This window comes from Megascapheus bottae, chromosome 1, assembly GCF_031878675.1.
Source record: "Megascapheus bottae isolate mThoBot1 chromosome 1, mThoBot2.hap1, whole genome shotgun sequence".
NCBI classification, from domain to species: Eukaryota; Metazoa; Chordata; class Mammalia; order Rodentia; family Geomyidae; genus Megascapheus; species Megascapheus bottae.
The window spans coordinates 10,501,814-10,516,666 of record NC_143509.1 but is presented as its reverse complement, the minus strand read 5'-3'; the positions used below and the strand labels follow the sequence as shown (position 1 = coordinate 10,516,666).

General features: G+C 40.9%; 1 pseudogene; it reads left to right on the top strand.

Annotated features, from left to right (window-relative positions):
* The first annotated feature begins 707 nt into the window (after window positions 1–707).
* LOC150068367 (calbindin pseudogene) lies at window positions 708–3,685 on the top strand (annotated as a pseudogene).
* Window positions 3,686–14,853: the final 11,168 nt, after the last annotated feature.

Below are 14,853 nucleotides of genomic sequence, written 5' to 3'. Positions count from 1 at the left end.
CTGTGCATTCGTGACAGGACCACATGAAAGGCCAATGGTAGAACATGCAGCAATGCAATTCCATGTTGTAAACCCTCTGAACACTTCCGGGATAATTTAGACAAAGAAATGTCTTGAATATCGGTACCTTGAATGGGGAGCTAGCAAGAAGGAATGGAACAAAAGAAAAAAAGGGAGCAGCGAGTGAGGATAGTAATAACACTCAATATTTATGCAGGAAAACATGCGGTGTGGATATTAAGATGTTTATTATAAAAATGAGTAGGTGGTATATAAGAAGGGATTGTTTTCCTTGATGTACTATGTCCCTTGGTTATTTCATATTGTTACAGTATTTCACCTTGTTATCTGATATATTGTATATATGCTTATTTGGCTATTTGAAATAGGATAGGGAGGGGGGAAAAAGATGAGGGGCAGGGGTAGAGGGAGAGAAATAGGGACCAAGACATGAGAAACGGTATCAATGTTTGTGAATATCTGGTGAATATAATGTAAAGCTTCTATTAATTACAATAAAAATATATAGAAAAAATGAGTAGGTGAGATCAGTGGAAGGAGTAACTTGGATTAAAATTCATTGCACATCTACACAGATGTGTTAAGTTGAGACCTTCACCATGACATTCTCACATGGAAACAATTATACACACACACACACACACACACACACACACACACACACACAAACACACTACTGTTGTGCAATGGCAAAACCTCCCTTGCCATAAGCCCTCATCACAACCTCACAGTTTTTCAACATCTGACACTCCACTTTGATGCTGACAGAAGTGTTTGCATGGACAGAAAACAACTTGATCCAGGAGCTCTTGCAGGCACTGAAGAAGGCTGGATTGGAATTATCACCTGAGGAGAAAACTTTTCTGAATGCCTATGGAGGTGAAAACTTGTGTGGATCAATATGATAAAACAGGAATTGTGGAGTGGGCTCATGTGTTACCCACAGAAGAGAATTTCCTGTTGCTCTTACAGTGCCAGCAGCTGAAGTCCTATGAGAAATTATTGAAGACTTGGATTCTTCATATAAACTGAGGAGATGAAGAGCTTTCCGAAGAACCTGCTACAAAAAGCAAACAGTTGCTGACACAGAACTAGCTGAGTACACAGAGCTAATGCTAGAACTGGTTCAAATGATGATGGGAAGTTAGAACTGACTGACATGGCCAGGTTTCTACCATTATAAGAGGATTTTCTTAAATTTCAGGGAGTCAAAATATGTGTGAGACAGCTCAACAAGGCTTTTGACTTCTATAATCAATTCTCTAAGCAGGATCACAATGGATACACAGATGAAAATGAACTGGAGGCTTTACTGAAAGATCTCTGTGATAAGAATAAACAGAATCTGTATATTAATAATATTGCAACATTCAAGAAGGCCATAATGGGTCAGGAGTTTGGCCTAGTGGTAGAGTGCTTGCCCAGCATGCATGAAGACCTAGATTCGATTCCACCGTACCACATACATAGAAAAGCCCGGAAGTGGTGCTCTGGTTCAAGTGGTAGAGCTCTAGACTTGAGAAAGTCCAAGGACAGTGCTCAAGCCCTGAGTTCAAGCCTGGGATTGGCAAAAAAATGGCTTTGTCAAGAAGCTGTATCAAACTGACTAACTCTTGTTCTCTCTTCTGAAAACAACTCAGGCTGATGACCACAACTACAAGCTAGGAATACATTGTACCTAAAAAAATAATGTTCACTATAGAGGAATATGGTCTATTTTCTTCTATATCTGTAAATTTCACTGCATATAGATAATTATCCAAGATGTGTGGCATATTTTTTCTACTTGTTTCAATGTTGGGTTTTTTTGTGAGTCATGGGGCTTGAGTTCAGGGCCTAAGCACTATCCTCGGACTTTTCTCAAGGCTAGAGCTCTACCACTTGAGCCACAGCACCGCTTCCAAAATTTTTCTATGTATATGGTACCGAGGAATCAAACCTGGGTCTTCGTGCATGCTAGGCAAGCACTCTAACACTAGGCGGAACTCCCAGCCATTTCTATGCTATTCTTACTATGCAGCTTTAGTAACTATATAATTGGAAAAGGGAGATTCTATGGTAAAATCAAGCGGTATTCCATATTTGTGTGTATGTATGTGTGTGTATAGTTATTTACACATACTTGTTTTCATATGTATATATATGTATATACAAATATACTTATTTCCATGTATACAGTTGGAAATTAATATTTTTCCAAGTAATTCCTCAGAATTAATCTCTAAAATTCTAACTTCTGATGTATAAATGCAAATTTGTCACTGAATGAGACAATAATCATGACAAATCCATCATTCTTAAGCAATACTCTGACTATTCCATAAACTATTTCTAAGCTAGTTTCCCAGCTATTAAGAGATATGACCTTGTATATCTAAAATATCGCAGTATCAATACATCTATAAAGAATCATTTGTAGCTTTTTCAGGAATTAGCTTTTTTTTCAGGCATTAGCAGGACCCCTAGATAGTTTACTAATCGTTTGACTTGATAGCAAATGGTTGCCTCCAGTCGATTTGGTATCAAGGGATGGCAACAGCAGAGGAGCCAAAAAAATCTGTCTGACTTGACACTGATATTTCTGACATATCTACTGTCAGAAAGCATGATGTTTTTTTCATTTTCTAAACCATTTCATAGGTGTCAAATTATAATTCTCGTAAACTGCTGTCTTATGTCATGTCATATATGTCATCTCCAATTAAATTTATGATGGAAAAGATCCTAGTGTCTGGTTTTCACAGTTTCTGGATTTTTTTGTGTAGAACTGTTCATTTCCACCATGCTTGTCTGCAATCTCTGAAAACATTTCTTTCTAGTGTATAGCAACTACACTTTTTGCCAGTCCTAAGACTTGAACTCAGGGCATGGGCACAGTCTCTGAGCTGATTTTGCTAAAGGCTAGCACTCTACCAAGTGAGCCACAGCAACATTTCTGGCTTTTTCTGAATAGTTTGTTGGAGGTAAGAGTCTCATGGACCTTCTTGCCTGGGCTGGCTTTGAACCGTGATCCTGAGGTCTCAGCCTCCTGAGTAGCTAGGATTACAGCCGCCAGCACCTGACTAACAATCCTATTTTTACTACATAACAAAATTTGAATGCAAGATTTAGAGCATCCTGGTGACTGAATGTTCTATCACCAATATTTTAGTGGATTCTCTATTTCACACTGAGATTGGCATGCAATATAGCTCTAGTTCTATCTTGTCTAACCAAAGATTCCCAAACCTCCCTTGGCCCACATCTAAGTGACAGTTCCTCTAGCTCCAAATGGAGATAAAATATCCTATCCTGGTTGTAGTTGATTTGTAATGGTTGATGGCTGTAAATCCTTTGATTGAGAAACAGGGAACAATTACATAAATGTCTGTGAACCGTATCATTATTGCCAAAGAGTTAATGATGTATATTTCATTTATATTATTATAAAAAAGAAAAAATATCAGAAGATTCATGAGAGACCTCTGAAGTCTCTCGGGACCCCACAGACAGGTAGGGAGGGAGTCCTGGAGTCCCCGGTCCTTGTCAGTATGCCTCCACCACAAACTACAGCTGGTTACCTTTTCCTGAAGGCTTCGGAATGGTGGATCGAGTTGTACAAATGGCAGAGGGCCTCCAGCTTGGAGATCAAGGGACCAGGGGCACAGGAGGGGGAGAGAGATAAGAGAGAAGGAGACTGCCTTGTCCTGGTCTACCATATCTCAGAACTCAGCAGCCACAACTTCCAATAGGGCAAGATTTAGCTTTGTTTTGTTTAATTCTATTTTATTGTCAGGATGATGTATAGAGGGGTTGCAGCTACATGCACAAGGTAGTGGGTACATTACTTCTCAAACGTTGTTACCTCTTCCCGTGTTTTTCTCCCACTTTCACTCCCCCCACCCCCTCCCAAGTTGTAAAGTTCATTTCCAGGATATTGTCTATGAATATTGCCATTACACTAGTTCACAAAATCCTTTGTCTCATCATCTTGTTTTTCCCCTTCCTTTCCCTGATTCAAACAAACAAATAAACGTATATACAATATACCAGGTAACAAAGTCAGATACAGAAACAGCAGGGGAGAAACCATAAAGACGGGGTAAAAAGAACGAAAATAAATAACTTCATATAGTACATTAAAAACAACGACAAAGATAAACCACATGTTTCCCTATCCTAGAGTTCACTTAATCTCATCCCATATGGCCATATGCACACAGATTTTGGGCTACTGTGATCCTCTGGTAGGAAAATCCCCTACATATATACTAATTATTACAAATGAAGGAAGCCATGGAGTCTGTTTCTGTGGGTCTGGCTTACTTCACTTACTATGATTTTTTCCCAAGTCTTTCTATTTCCTAACAAATGGGGTGCTGTCATTCTTCCTGATGGCAGCAAAAAATTCCATTGTGTATAAATATCATTCATCTACTGAGGGACATCTCGGTTGGTTCCATATCTTTTCTATGGTAAATAGTGCTGCAATGAATATTTAGTGCTGGTAGCTTTGGTATGCCCTTGCTTATGGACATTTGTGTCAATGCCCAGGAGTTAGATTGCTGGGCCATAAGGGAGACCTATGTTTAGTCTTTTGAGGAACTGCCATACTGCTTTCCATAGTGGTTAAACGGGTTTGCACTCCCACCAAGAGTGTAGTAGTGACCCCTCCTGGCCACATCCCTGACAGAATCTGTTGTTAGTAGATTTCTTCATCATGGCTGGAAGTGGAGATGTGGCACAAGTGGTAGAATGCCCACTTGTACAGAGCCCAGCCCCTGAGTGCTGCCACAAATAAAAAAAGAAGCTAGTTGCCTACAGCAATAGGATGGACCAGTGAGAGTGAACTATCAGGGGAATTGTTCATGATACAACTTTATATAATCATTGAATGACATTGGAGTTATAAATATGTTGCAGTCAGTTTGGCCTTGAGATATCTGAAGCTCATAGAGGAACTGAGTGGCTCAAATTCTCAAACTTTAGAATCAATCTAAGCTGAGTGCCAGGAGTTCATGCTGTATATCCTAGCTTCTCCAGAGGCTGAGATCTAAGGACTGAAATACAAATCTAGCCAAAACAAGAAAATCTATGAGACTCTTTTCTCCAATTAACCACCAAAGCTCTGAAAATAGAGCTGTGACTCGAGTGGTAGGTCTGTAGGCTTGAGTAAAATAACACAAGGAGAGCATCCAGTTCCTGAAAGCAAACCCCAGGTCCAGCAAAAAAGCAAAAAAGATATATATGAGTAAAATTCTGTTCATGAATCTTACATTCATTCTTTCACCTCTATAACCTATCATAAGTACAGTGTTCACTCAACTTATTGTTAAGATGGGAACAATACCATGTTCCTATTTAACATGACGTTTCCTTATATATTAAGTGGAAAACAGTGAAGTAAAAAGAAGCAAAACTTTAGTTAATACACACTGAAATTGTTGGTAATTAGCCCCAGATAGCACTCATTTAGATATCTGAATGCAGGTGTAAAACTAAAACAAGCTTCATTTTTCTTATGCCAGTCCTGGAGCTTGAACTTGGGGTCTGGGTGCTATCCCTGAGCTTTTTCACTCAAGGCTACCAATTGAGCCATATCTCCACTTCATGCTTTTGGTAGTTCATTGGCTATAAGACTCATACAAACTTTTTTGCCCCAGCTGCCTTCAAAACATGATCCACAGATTTCCTGAGTAGCGTCCTGACAAAAGGAATAGCAGGAAGCTGAAACATGTTTTGTCACTGTGGGGGAGGTGAAGGTTAGGTAAATAAATGGAAAGAGGGAGGATAAATGGAAGCAGTCATAATTGCCAAGGTACAAATGTGAAAATGGAACCAGGTAACCTGAGGGGATTCCATAGAGTTGGCAGAGATGGAAGAAAAAACTGGAAGGGGTGGCATGGGAAGAGATGCTTTGTTCTCATACACTGACTTGTTTAAGTCAAAACCTTTGGACATCCTCTTCAGGCTAAAAATACTACTACTAATAATAATATACAATGCATGATATGCAATGCTACATATTAAGAGAGGATTGTATACATTTGTTATTGATTAATCTATGTCCTATATCTATATCTAATTGATTCCATTTCTTTTGATGAAAGCAGGGTGTCTGTAAATTTTTTAATTCTCTCTATATATGCTTTTCTGCTGTCTTCCACTTTTGTGATTCCCACTGGTTTTCCTCTCTTTCTTTCCCCACAGAATAGTCTTTCCTGTTTTCCTTTTTGGTTTGTTTGTTTATTTATTTTTCTTTTTGAGCTGGCCCTGGGCTTAAACTCAGAGCCAGAGCTCTGTCCCTGAGCGTTTCTGCTCAAGGCTAGTGTTTACCACTTGAACCACAGCTCCATTTTCTTTTCTTTCTTTCTTTTTTTTTCAGTGGGAAAAAGTTGTACATTTATAATTAGCCAGCTGAATGCAGTTTAGATGATTTCAATTTTGTTGGCAACATCTAAAGCATCATAATCAGGAACGAGTCACACATATGCCTTCTTCTCTCTGTCAGATCTGATCAGGGTATTGACCTTAGCCACATCAATGTCACAGAGCTTCTCGCAGCCTGCTTGATTTGATGCTTGTTGGCCTTGACATCCTCAGTGAACACAAATGTGTTATTGTTTTCTATCGTCTTCACGGATGGTTAAGGTCACCTGATAGTTGCATACAAATATTTTCCTCAGTGCACTCTTCCAGGGATATTTGCTCTGTCTCCCCAGCATCCTGAAAGTGGATGAAGTGTGTATCTTCTTTTTTTTGTGGCTTGGACGACTTTGAGCCCTGCCTTCTTGCCTTCAATGCCTTTTCCGTGGCTTCAGCTTTAGAAGGGGCAGGAGCTCCCTTCTTCATGTTCAGTGCTATCTTGGTGAAAAGGAGCTCCATTTTCTTTCCTGTGTTTACTGATTCTTCTTCTTCATAGAGACAAAAGTGTTGGTGCTTCTAATCTGCCATTTTGTCCTGACTCTTCCTTGAAAAGACAACATGCCAAGCACCAATGGCTCACATTTATATTCATACCTGGTAAATAACATAATACATCATGCATGATTTATAGAATATAATGTATAATGTATATAATATATGCAGTATAACACATAGTGTATATTATATGATCTATGGTATGCATCACATAGGAATTTATAGTCCATAGATATAATGTATAATGTTCTATAGCATATCTGTATTAAAAGTAATGGAATTATTGTAATATAAAATGTTAATGAAATTGCATTTATCACATACAAATGATTCTGTTATATAATTTATGTTTTATAATATTCTCCCGTCCCGCGGGTTCAGTTATTCATGAGGCTCGAGGAGGCACCTCCTAAGAGAAGAAAACCAATGGGGGAAAGAGAGGAAGGAGACCAGGCGCATAAAGAAAGACAGAGACAATCTGAGTCGCGTCAAGGTCTCATTTATTAAAAATAAAGCAGGGTTTATATACCCTGAGTGTAAGGAAGGGAGTATAGAGGGGGGGGGGATGGAGAGTTTTTGTGATAACAAGAACGGGAAATCTCAAGGTTAGGGGTGGGTCAGGTTATTCTTTTGGCCATTGTGCTAACCCAAGCGACACAACCTGCGGTTATTCCGAGAAGTATTTTGTGCAGATGACTCAACCAGGTGCGGTTTGCCCAAGGCTAGAGGGTCTTTGCTTTGTTCCGTTTAACTCCTTGGTTTCTGACAATTCCCCCTTTCCTTTAAAGAACAAGGTCTCTATAGGTGGAGAGAACACCCTGTCTTAGGCTATATGGAGGGACCCTTACTCCTGGCAACATGCCTTGTTGAGCCGGCCTCGACGGCCTCTGTATGTTGTGCCACCCAGGGTAAGCTCCATAATAATCATTGGATGCTCTCTAGCCGCTTGGGGTTTATCAGCCAAGAAGTGTATGAAACTGGAGCCCTCTTTCGGGAGTGCTTGTTTCAGACCCTACAGGGTCATCCTGAGCCTCTAAGCGATGATAATGCACCGAGATTGAGTTTTTGGAAAAGGCAGAATCAATTTGATTTTTTATAAATCGCGTAAGGCGCTGAAAAGCCCAAGGGCCAAAAGAAATTAGGAGGAGAAGTCCCACAAGGGGGCCCAAGAGGGAGGGTAAAAGAGTTGATAGCCAGGGAGATGTGGAGAACCAATTTTGATACCAAGATTCTTGTTTTTCCCTTTCTCTTTTTCGCTTTTCTAGGCTAGCTGTAATTTTTTCTAAGCTATCCTTAACAAGTCCTGTTCTATCTACATATACGCAGCATTTTTCCTTTAAAGCCGCGCATAAGCCTCCTTGCTGTAGAAAAAGTAAGTCTAATCCTCGTCGATTTTGGAGGACAACTTCTGCCAGAGAGCATCACCGTCAATAGCATCATGCGGAGTGACGACAGAGAAGGCCTCATCATCATGGTTGTTGACCTGTAAAAGAAAAATATTTTTGTTCTCAGGCGCCACCCTGGAATTAGTTATATGGCTTTATTGTTTATTATATGGTTTTTATTAATCTTTCAGGCAACCATCTAGCTCCCCCTTCTTTAGAATTATAAATGCAAGCTGATCCTTTTCCCCAGATAATGACTGGGTCAGGGCCGTTCCATATTCCCGTCAGTGGGTCTTTCCATAGGGCCTGGGCGTAGTCTGTTTGAGGGGTGGGATGCCAGAGGCCTTCTGCGGCAGATTTGCCATTAGCGTCAAGGGTTAAAAAGTTTAAAACAAAGAGAGCATGTAATAGCAAAGTCTTATAGTTTCCTTTAAGGGAATATAATGTTTCTTGTGAGGCAAGTTTAATGAGGGTGTTTTTTAAAGTCTGATGAGCCCTTTCCACCATTCCTTGTCCTTGGGGGTTGTAGGGGATTCCAGTAATATGTTTTATGCTCATTTGGGAGCAAAATTGTTTGAACTTTTGACTGGTATATCCGGGCCCATTGTCCGTCTTTATAGTTTGGGGTTGTTCCATGACAGAAAAAACATATAGGAGATGGTTTATAACATCTTTTGTGGCCTCCCCTAAATGAGCAGAGGCACAAATAAATCCACTAAAGGTATCAATGGTAACATGTACATATTTTAACCTTCCAAAGGAGGGGACATGAGTAACATCCATCTGCCAAAGTTGTCCAGGTATGAGCCCTCTAGGGTTTACACCTACATGGGGTTCAGGGAGCAGGGTTAGGCAATTTTTGCAGTTTTTAACAATTTGTCTTGCCTGTTCTCTAGTAATTTTAAATTTTAAGCGCAGGGTATGAGCATTAATGTGGTGAACAGCATGGGCCTCTTGTGCAAGGGTCACCGGATTAACTGTTTGAGATAAGGTAACTATTTGGGTTGCCAAATCAGCTAATTCATTGCCCCGGGTTAGTGGCCCAGGTAGGCCAGAATGAGCACAAATATGTCCTACAAAGAAAGGGTACGAACGTTGTCTAATAAGTTTTTGCAATTCAAAAAATAATTGAAAAGTAGGTGTAGTAGGCTGAATAACCGGAACCATTTCTAAAACTTGTAAAGCTCTGACAACATAATGGCTATCCGAAAACAGATTAAAAGGGTGGGTCTTTAATAACCGAAAAACACAAAGTGCAGCAAATAATTCTACTAACTGAGCAGATTTAAAGGAAGTATTTACAAAGTGGGAAACATTATTAATAACATATGAAGCTTTTCCATTTTTTGATCCATCAATGAAGATGCTCAAAGTATTGGGGATGGGCTTTATCAAAGTATTTTTTAGAAAAACGAAAGGAGTGATATTAAGGAATTGAATAAGTCTGTCGCTGGGCATGTGAGTATCAAAGCTACCCTGGAACCCAGTGCATAAAACAGCCCAATCATCTTGTCTTTGTTGTAATCAATTAATTTGTTCCTTAGAGTAAGGGGTGATTATGATATCGGGATCTTTTCCAAAATACCTGACTGAAATTTTTAATCCTATAAAGATAAGTTGAGATATTAAAAGGGGGTAGGGGGGTAAAACTTTAGATTGAGAGGCAGAAGCATGTACCCAAAATAGGGGTACTGCTCTCTGCCACAGTAAACCAGTGGGGGTGAATTCGGTGGCAAATATAATTAAATAAAGAGGCAAACTGGGGTCAAAATAGCCTATATTTTGTTGGGTAATAGCTGCTTCTAATTTTATTAAGGCCTTTTCAGCCTCTGGAGTAATTTTTCTTGGGGATGTGGGATCAGAATTTCCCTGCAAAATATTAAACAAGGGTTTTAATTCTCCTGTTGTTAATTTAAGATAAGGGCGTAGCCAATTAATGTCCCCTAGAAGTTTTTGAAAATCATTTAGGCAAACTAATTTATCCCTTTTGATTTTAATTTTTTGCGAATAAATTAAGTTGGGTTCTAATTGAATCCTAAAAATAAAAAGGGATAGCAGGTTTGAATTTTTTCTGGGGATATAAAAAATCCTCTATCTTGTAAAGCAATAACTATTTTTTGAGTCACTTGATGCGCCTCCGTTTCTTGTTTGGCGGCAATTAATAGATCATCCATATAATGTATAATATATATATGAGGGTATTGAACACGAATTGGGTCTATGGATTGAGCCACAAATTTTTGACAAAGAGTGGGAGAATTAGCCATACCCTGTGGCAACACTCGCCATTGAAAGCGGGGATTAGGGCCTTTATGGTTTATCATGGGTATGGAAAAGGCAAATCTTTTACAATCTCCAGGATCGAGGGGAATGGAGAAAAAACAGTCTTTTATATCTATTACAATTTTAAAATATTCTTTAGGGATAGCTGTGGGAGAGCCAGGATGTTAGAAACCAGACGATGAACATGTCCCTAGATCAACCTGTAAGGCCTGGAAGGACTGGACTGAATCATGGTTAGCACTATTAGCTAGTTTAGCTTTCCCAAGTTTTCCTTTAAATGACTCCTGGGGCTGCCTCTGATACCAGAGATAACATATGGCCTGGTGGGGGGGGGCTAACAATTGCTATCAGACCTGGGCAGAATGCTGGGCAGACAGTATTCTTTGGTTTGGAGGGGCATACAGCATTCCCTCCCAGTTCTGCACCCAGGAAAACCCACACAATTAGAAAATATACATCCAAGTATAGCAACCCCTCACATCAGTGTATTAATTCTGACTCTATTTACATTACTGCAGTTTAACTGCATACCAACTTTACTCAAGACATACTCATACCATTGGCGACATACTCAAACCTTTTACGACTTACATGAATATTCCATGATTATTTTCCCTTTTGAGCAAACATTTAAGAGAGTCCTTGCAGTGAGCTTGAAGCTCGGCCTATAATAAGAAAAAACATTCCTGGCGGGGGAGGCCCGAACCTTCCAGAGTTTATAACAACTGTTCCTTCCTCTGGAGTTATAATTCTGGTGGTGGAGGAACAGAGGTCCAGTCCTGCGCTGCCTGCAGTGGCTCGGAACAAGTCTGAGTCAGCGATGTTTGCATCAGAGGCAGATTTTGGGCGGGAGGGGTCATTGGTTGTCGTGGTGGGTAGGTAGGGCCCCCTACTGGGGCCCGTAGCCCGTTTCCCGAGACCACAGATAAAGGCTGGCCATTTATATCGGTCTTGGACCGGCACTCTTTAGCCCAGTGACGGCCTCTTCTGCATTTAGGACAAAGGCCAGGGGGAAGGGGGAAGGGAATCGTCCCAGGAACATTGGGTTGTTTAATAGTTCCAGGGCATTCTCTAGCAAAATGTCCAATTTGTCCACATTTAAAACAGTTTTTAGGGCTAGATATTTGTCCTAGTTTTCCTGAAGGTGGAGTCTGGTTTTGGAGTATGGCTCCAATGGCCAAATTAATAGATTTAGACATTTTATGTTCAAAGGAATCCACATCATTGCAAATTTTAATCATACCATTTAAATCTAGGGTCTTTGTTTTGCCTCTTAAAGCAGCTTTACAGGCTGCATTAGCATTTTCTATGGCCAACTGTCTAACTATAATGTCATCTGTATCTACCTCACCTAATATTCTTTCGGCTGCTTCCAACAGTCTGGCAACAAATTGAGAATATGGCTCATTATTGCCTTGTACTACCCTGGAAAGAGAGGTAGTAACTGCTCCTGCAGCAGGCACGGCTCTCCAGGCGGCCAGGGCAGCCTGAGCAGTCTGGGTTAATATTCCTGCAGGGAGTTTTTGTTGTTTTTCCTCCGAGGCAAATTTGCCCCTCCCTGAAATTTTATCAGAAGACCATGAAGCCATTTGTGTATGTTTTTTTATTGGTAATAGCTTGATTTTCTGCCTTATCTATAAATTCAGCTTTCCAGGTTAGATATTGACTCCTGGTTAAAACAGACTGTACAATCTTGTGCCACTCAAGAGGCAATAAATGTCCCTCACCCCCGAGGCCCTCCAGTACTGTTAAAGTAAAAGGGGCGTTAATTCCATAATTCTTAACAGCCGAATGCAATTCTTTAATTTGTTTAAACGTCAGTCTCCTATATGTAATTTGAGAATCTCTCCTTGCCTCCTCCTGATCACCCCCTTCCTCCTCGGAGGCAGAGGAATCTAGGTTTTGCCCCTCCTCCTGCCTTCTGGTGGTGTCTGCCTCCTCCTCTCCCGCTTCTCCTCCCTCCCTCTCTTGTTCCCGAGGTTGAGTGTTAGAGCGAGTAATTACGGGGAAGGAGAAGGAAACAGTTTGCGCCCCCGATCTGAGTCTACTATTGCGGCTCTTTGAGGCCGAGGGTGTTTTAGTGGGCTTGTTACCCGAGGCATGGGGGGTAGTCATGGCTTCCCCAACAAGATCCATTTGTAAATCATGAATTTGCAAAGTAAGGTCCCTTAACTCTCTTTTTAAACGAAGTACGTTTTTTAATTCTGTCACTTGTTTCAAGAGAGAGTCTTTGGATTTAAGGAGACCTTGCACCTCTGGAGGAACAGAAAATGATCTCACCATTTCCTGTGGTGGGGCTGACAGGAGAGAGGTGTCTGGATAGGGGGGAGGGGTGGGCCAGTGAAGGGCCCTTATCTCTGGAGTCTGTGTAGCTGCAGAAACTTGGGGAAGAGAAAAAGGGCCATATCTTTCTTCCTCATAATGCGCTGCCTCCTCCTCTAGCTCCACCTCAGAGGGGGGGTTGAGCCTGCCATTATCAGGAGAAGTCTTAGGAATAATAGGATAAATATTTTTATAAGGTTTTAGTGACATATTTTTCTTTTTAGTATAATTCCTGATGCTGTCTTCTAAAGGGGGTTGGACTTGTTTCTCTTTTTCGGGGATTAAAGGTGACGCCAAGCGGCGTCCTGAGGGCACAGGCTCATCAATCACAGAGGGAGTGCGTGAGCCAGGCCGAAGGCCAGTGACCATAGGTTTTTCATTGTCACTTTCGCTTTTGCGAGACGGGCAACGTGACTCCGTTAGGTAGTCCTCTGTTAAAGCTAGTAAGCGAGCACTGTCACCTCCCTCCACTGCTTCCTTTAAAATATCTCTAATAACCCCATAGAAGCTAAAGAAGGCCTCGGGGATTTGCTCTCCCTGACGGAGTAAATCATTGATATTTTTCCCTACCTTATTCCAGGTAAGGGGATGGATGTCTGGTCCGTGCAAGACCAACCACGGACACTTTTCTCCAACAAAACAAAAGAATTTTACCAAATCTTTCTTTTTAACTCTTATTCCTCTCTCCCTAAGTGATCCTTTCATTTCTTTTATAAATAAAACCTCTTTTTCATTTCTTTTATAAATAAAACCTCTTTTGATAATGCTTTGCCCATGGTTGATGGGACGGCAGAACTTACCTCAAGACTCTCCCACGGTGCACGAGCGATGCGGTGTGGGCGTCTCTACCTTAATATAATCGGGGTCCCCTGCTCTCCACGCCATCCGGTAGGTCACCGTGCCTCGAGCCCCACGTTGGGCGCCACTTCTCCCGTCCCGCGGGTTCAGTTATTCATGAGGCTCGAGGAGGCACCTCCTAAGAGAAGAAAACCAATGGGGGAAAGAGAGGAAGGAGACCAGGCGCATAAAGAAAGACAGAGACAATCTGAGTCGCGTCAAGGTCTCATTTATTAAAAGTAAAGCAGGGTTTATATACCCTGAGTGTAAGGAAGGGAGTATAGGGGGGGGGGAAATGGAGAGTTTTTGTGATAACAAGAACGGGAAATCTCAAGGTTAGGGGTGGGTCAGGTTATTCTTTTGGCCATTGTGCTAACCCAAGCAACACAACCTGCGGTTATTCCGAGAAGTATTTTGTGCAGATGACTCAACCAGGTGCGGTTTGCCCAAGGCTAGAGGGTCTTTGCTTTGTTCCGTTTAACTCCTTGGTCTCTGACATAATATAAATATAATAAAGTATATGATCTAATTATAACATGCACTATATATTCCCTACATAACATAGTGCTTTAAAGGCTTCCAGTTTTTTCTGTGTATGTGAACCAAGGAATCGAACCTAGGGATTTGTGCATGCTAGGCAAGCACTCTACCATTTGCCCATACTCCTGGCCCCATCTTTTTTTGTTAAAGAAAATATAAGAAAAAAAATCAGGAGCCCAGGAAGAAAAGTCCATGACGCTTATCTCCAATTAACCACCAGAAAACTGGAAGCAGTGCTGTGACTCAAAGTGGTAGAGTGCTAGCCTTGCACACAAAAGCTGAGGAACAGTACCCAGGCTATGAGTTCAAGCCCCACACCTGACCAATTTTTCCCAGGAATTTAAATGTGCATCACTCTTAAGATATAAATATGCCTTAACAAACAATAAATAAATAAATATGCATTAAGTGTTCAGGTAAATATATCTACTTCAGTACAATAGAAATCAAAATTTACATCCAATTTTTTTTTGCCAGTCCTCAGCTTGAACTCAGGGCCTGAACCCTGTCCTTGGAGTTTCTCAATGCCTTGCACACAAAAGCTCAGGAACAGTACCCAGGCTGT